Source organism: Mercenaria mercenaria, chromosome 7 (assembly GCF_021730395.1).
Source record: "Mercenaria mercenaria strain notata chromosome 7, MADL_Memer_1, whole genome shotgun sequence".
NCBI classification, from domain to species: Eukaryota; Metazoa; Mollusca; class Bivalvia; order Venerida; family Veneridae; genus Mercenaria; species Mercenaria mercenaria.
This window is the reverse complement of record NC_069367.1, coordinates 5,039,759-5,045,758: the sequence shown is the minus strand read 5'-3', so window position 1 is coordinate 5,045,758 and position 6,000 is coordinate 5,039,759.

Sequence of the window (6,000 nt, the reverse complement as noted above, 5' to 3'; positions counted from 1 at the left end):
AAAGTTTGCATGGCTTACCAAACATGTATCAATTTTAAAGATATCCAATGGTCATCTTTCACTAAAATATTTTATCTTTAGATATTTACTTCAAAATTAAGTTTGCATATACTCGTAGAACTACATTCATAATTAAATGTAATGCAGCAACAGTTGAATCTTAAGAAACAGGCAGTTTCTTTAGTGGTAGTACACATTTATACTGTGTGTACTATTTTAAACCTTATGCAAAGTACTGTCAATACACATAAACCTGTTAATTTCATGTCAAAAACATGGACCCCAAAGGGTATGGTCACTTTCTTTGTTTGTATTTACAGTACAGGAAACTTTGAAAGTCCTTTCGTCAGAACCGACTGGCCTAATTGCCAAAAAAACATTTCAGAGATATTTTCCCAAGACTTGAAGTTGACTTTCTACCAAACTTGATGAAGCCATCTTGAATCGTCAAAAACATAGCACCATTCGGCCGGACTAGTTTTATGTAGCGATATGGTATACTTTGAACATCTTCTTCGTAAATACTAGTAGGCAGGCCCGATAAGTTTCTAAAATATCTCCAGAATTGTCACCTTTTACTTTGCGAACTCCATGGATATTCTCCCGTGTTTACATTGTTTTCTACAGTTTTCCTCCTCATTGCGCCTCAGCACTACCTGTCACTGCTCTAGCCCATAACACACAACAAACCGCCAACCAATCCCTCAAATGTTTTCACGTCTTTCTCGGCAGACGGCCGCATTGTCCTTTCGGCAGCATTTTTGTTGTCCCGGAAATTACATTGGAACTAAAAATGGGAATTTATAAAGAAACTTGTGTCCATAGAATGAACACTATTATTTTGTCTGTAACAAGTTTTGAACAATAATCCCTCTTTTGTATCTAATTTTTCAAATCATATTCGGGCAATAAGTTTTCAACAACTGAAGGCAAATGAAGCTGAAAGACGAAGTTGAGATACTGCGTTTTCTGTCCATTATTATATCTTCTTAAATTAAGGGAGTGAAATGATTTTTGAAATCGACTTACAAATGAGAAAGGAAAAACAATAGTTTTAATATTTGGGTGATGTGTTTGGGAGTGAAATAAAGCCAATACTTTTTGATATTAGACTAGTACGAGTATAATAACGACGTCGTTTTAGGTACAAAAGACGTTGGTCGAATTGACTTTGTCTATAAGAGGTAAAGAAAAATGTTTCGATGAAAAATTCTTATATGTGAGATGAAAAGAATATTGCATTTTTGCCTTTCTATTTTGAATAAACTTGTTCAACATGAAAAAAGATTAAATGTTGGACAGTGCTTCGCACTTTACTCATTTAATGAAGTCAAGACACTCACGTAACATCCTATCTATATGTTTTAATTTGAATACTGGGCGATAACATAAGCGGCAAGTACAAAGATCGACATGTTATGTCTTTAGCTGTCCACAAAATGTGAAATAAATAAACATAAATAACACAGAGAACATTAAATGTTATATCATTTTATTTTCCAAGAACATTTATGGAGGAATCATAGTTCTAAAAAAGTAAGAATCCGGCAAATGAACAGTATTTGTCTCCAAGAATATGGTCGTCTGCTCGGTCGTTTTTGATAGATACATCATCGCCCGCATGAAGTTGAACAACAATCGTTTGCGTTGATTGCTCAGCAGGGTGTGTGATGAATTTAGCGAGAATTCTACCATTTACGTCAAAATGTGCATAGTAATCTTTATCATCCTCAGAGTGAAGTCCAGCAACAGTAGCACAAAATACATACGTGCCGTCAACAGGGGCTGTGAATATGCCATGGGTAGTATGATAAGCATTGCCGATGTTGGTTACTGCGTTATCAAAGACGATGTTCTGATTCTGACCTAAACCTAGTAAGTCATGCGGTGTGACCGTCGCAAAGAAAGCCGCTTTTGATTCCACAGTAGCTCGTCGTTGTTTCAAACCTGAAATGCAAAATTAAATAGATTATAAATACATACACCAATATGACGAGTTTTTCATACTGACATTCCAAAAGGTTTTGCATTTTTATTTGTTTTGCGTTGATACGGATATACCCCAAAGCCATGAATCGCGCTAGCTATTGTCAGAATGATTTGCCAAAAGTCCACATGTGATAATCTTCGACTTTCGATCTTTACAACAAATAAATATGACTGTCAAAAGGACGCGCCCACGTAAAATTATAATTTGCATTGCGATGCATTTCTCGATTTTTATCTAAAATATCTTGAATAAGTCTACTGAAAAATTGTGTAGTTGTGCCTGTTCAGTTCTAAGTTTTGAAATTATTTTTTCCTAATATTTCCTTTTTGAAATTTTGATTGCCCTTTTTTATTTTTGAACGCCATTTTGTTTATGATCTTTGTGAACAACATAAGATCACACGTGCAATCTTGTGGAAAGTGTGGCCCTTGATTTGTAGCTGATGCGAAAATAAATATTATTTTCTTTGCATAAAAAAATGCACGATGGCTTGTTTGGTTGTTTTGGGTTTAACACCGTTTTTCAACAATATTTCAGGAAGTGTTCCTGGATTCTCTACCAGTACAAATTTGTTACCCGCATGAATCAGGAGGATGAATGATTTTAGATATAAATCCAAAGGTCCAAATTGTCACGGAGAATATACGACCCCTCAATCCGTAGATCGGCGCTCTCCCTAATGAGCTAAGCGGGCCGGTGAATGTAAATATATAAAGATAATCAACTGGCAAAATATTAACTTATATTCATTTTCTCTTCTGTCTTTTATGATCGAGCAGAACTCTAAGAATATCACATGTTGAGAAAACAAGTAAACAATGTTCTGCATCTGTCCACTTTTTGTGGACAAAATGCTAGCATTTACGTACTGTTTCTTAATGCAGTTCTACACGTTTGAAACAAATATCGTTATACAATATAGAATTTTACAAATCATTGTCTCCGAATGGAATTTAGCCAATAAAAATAGTCACGTGTTTGATCGTTTGAAAGTATGGATCCTCCGTTCAATTTCCACAATGGACTAATATGGGACATTCTGAATACAAAAAGTTCCACATTGTAGATTCCAATGAGACTTTAAGTATTTGTAAATTTACATATTTTAAATCATATAGTGAAATAAAATGTATCGGTCTGTTTGCTTATATTTTACAATGCACTCAATATAAACAGAAGCTTAGTTTATGTTACTAGTTTGTATTACTTTGCATCAAAGATAATAGGTAAGGGTAGATTTCTCGGAAGAACAGATCACCAAAAACACAGCCCCAGAGCCACGCATTTGCCAACAACAAAAATAAGCTGTAATGGAAAAAATATTTCAGACGGGTGGCTTAAAAAACAAGTTTCGTCAGAATTATTCTTAAGAAATATGTAAGCACTGATTGTTTAACCCTTAATACACGGGATAAAATAGATTCAAGGCAACATTCATATAACCCGTATATTGGCTTCTTGGTTTTATAATTAGTTTTTCCAGATAGACGATGAACCGCCGTCACTTCCGGTTTATCAAACGTGCGGAACAACCATTTATGGCGGAGATAACGGTAAATCGCTAAATTGTATTACCTAATTGGTTAATGCGAGTTTGTTTCCGGCTCAGGTTTTCCATCAACGTTTTCATCCTTGGCCTTTTCATCATCTTGTAGCATGTCATGACGTTTGTCTGTAACGTTAGAGCTGGCGTTATCATCACTGTTTCTTAAGTTATTTAACTTTTCCAGTTCAGCAATTCGATCTGTCAGTAACCTTTCCTTTGCTTCAAAATCGTGTGCGATTTGTTCCATTTTCTTCTCCGTTTCATCATTCCTGCGTTCAAGAAGTTCTATCCGTTTTAAAAGTAACTCGAATTTGTCATTGTCAGCTTCATTTGTCACAGAACTTGCTTTGTTATTTGCCTGTACCGGTTTCAAAAACAAGCAAACCAGGCCAATAATATAACAAATTAGAAATTTTGAAAGACGCATTGTACTTGTGTTCCAAAACCTTATCAGTCTGTCATGTAAAAGCGTAAAAATGTTGACCCGACGTTGGCGATAACACTGGTTCACCTACATATTATTGGTGTTATTATGTAGTTAATCATTTGAAAAGTATATTTCTTTCAGAAAATAAAATTAATTCGACATCATTAACAGGTTCATTTCAGTTTTTTTTTTCGTTTTCAGTGTATTCGCAAATTGTATATCAAAAATTAATTACATGTAAATGAATTTTCAATCGAACTGGAATCAAGTCTTGTAGCAGGTTTTAAAATGATAAATTTCATTTATTTTCATTGACCAATAAAATGAAGTCTTGCACTTTACTGCAAAAATGCTAGAAAAGAGAAATATAGATGATTTACAATAACCACATAACTACTAGTATATGATAGAACGATGTCGTAGTAGAAAAGCGTCATAATTCAGACGAGGTTAAAGGTTACACTGACATATAAGCTTAAAGTCGAAATGGTGAGAGAGTAATATATTTTCTGTTCCAGAGTATTAACAGGACACTGTTAGATGGACTAAGAATGTAACGTATCTTACTAAAATATAGTCTTGTATCTATGAAATTACCAATATAGAGTTGTCTTCATTCAACTTCCGCTTAAGAATTATTCAATTTCCGCTCAAGAAATATTCAACTTCCGTTTCAGAAATATTCATTTTTGCATTAGGTGCTCTTTTCGGCTCGGATAATATAACAAACTGTTGCTCATATCTCGAGCGAGAAGACAGGGATGGCAGTGTCCGATCAATGTCTAGTTTTATCTTGAAATTCAATTATATGAGATCCAGCTTTTGTTGGCGATTGCTTGTCTTTATTAATTACTTTGTGATATATGAGAATAAATGTACTTGCTTCCTTTGCTACACGTTCATGAACAGTGACAAATGGTGCAAGTGCAAAGTCTGTAAATTTGTGTTTCGCGTGTTGTTTATAGATATACTCTTATCTTTCCATTACTTTATGTGATATTTCATTATTTCATTCTTATAATTTAATGATAATATATACAGGATGCGCAAAAGCAAATACTAAATATATCAGACTACTACATTTGAACATTTCTTAGACCTTACCCTGCTAAATTTCTATAATGAACGTGTCCATATTTCAATTGGAATAGTACCAATAGCTGTTAAAAGGGGTGTTTACCAATAGATATTTTGGGCGTCATTGAAAAGTTACCATTTAATTTACTAGTATACTTCTTTTTTTATACAATATCGACGTCACTTTTTCATGGCCTGTGCGCAGCCTATTACTCATAGATCCTGTTTGATCATGTCTCCTATCTCATTTCTTGACTGTCAGGTGAGAACAGCCCATACGACGAGCAATTTCACGATGTGAAAGTTCGGCGTCAACCATGCCAATGGCCTGATGGCGTTGATCGTGCCTTAAACGTGGCATTCTTAGCAAAGATATTCTGTTTTTATAATGTATTCCTTTTAGTCTGTCGACTAACTTTCAAGTGCGATGAATGATTTGCGATAGAATTTTCATACATGTCGACATTGCTCGAAAAAGTCATTTTGCACGTGCAGCCCGTGCCTCAAATGGAGTTCATCGGATTTGACAAATCTTTACACCAGTGACGTCTCAGTTGCGTCAAAAATGTAGTCGTGCTATGCTTTTAACACACTCCAATGCGATTTTTAAAATATAAGGGCCATTAGGGTGGTAACTTTTCAGTGACGCTGAGTATACTTACTGAATGGCGATAAGCTCAGATTATGATCAGACTGCATGCATGTGCAGACTGATCATGATCGACACTTGTCGCAACGGCAGAACCAGTCGTGTTCAGCATGATAAGGGTTGGATCAGGTAATTTTTTAATGTTGGGTACTGTTTCGTTCTGTCTTTGCTTTGCTCGCGAAAACACGAAAAAGATGACAATTTAAGGGGACAGAATGAAATAATGATACAAACTACACGCTGATAACGGCGCCTTAATTATTATGTCGTCTTGCTAAAAAAAACGAATAAGGCTGAGGATTGAAATCGCA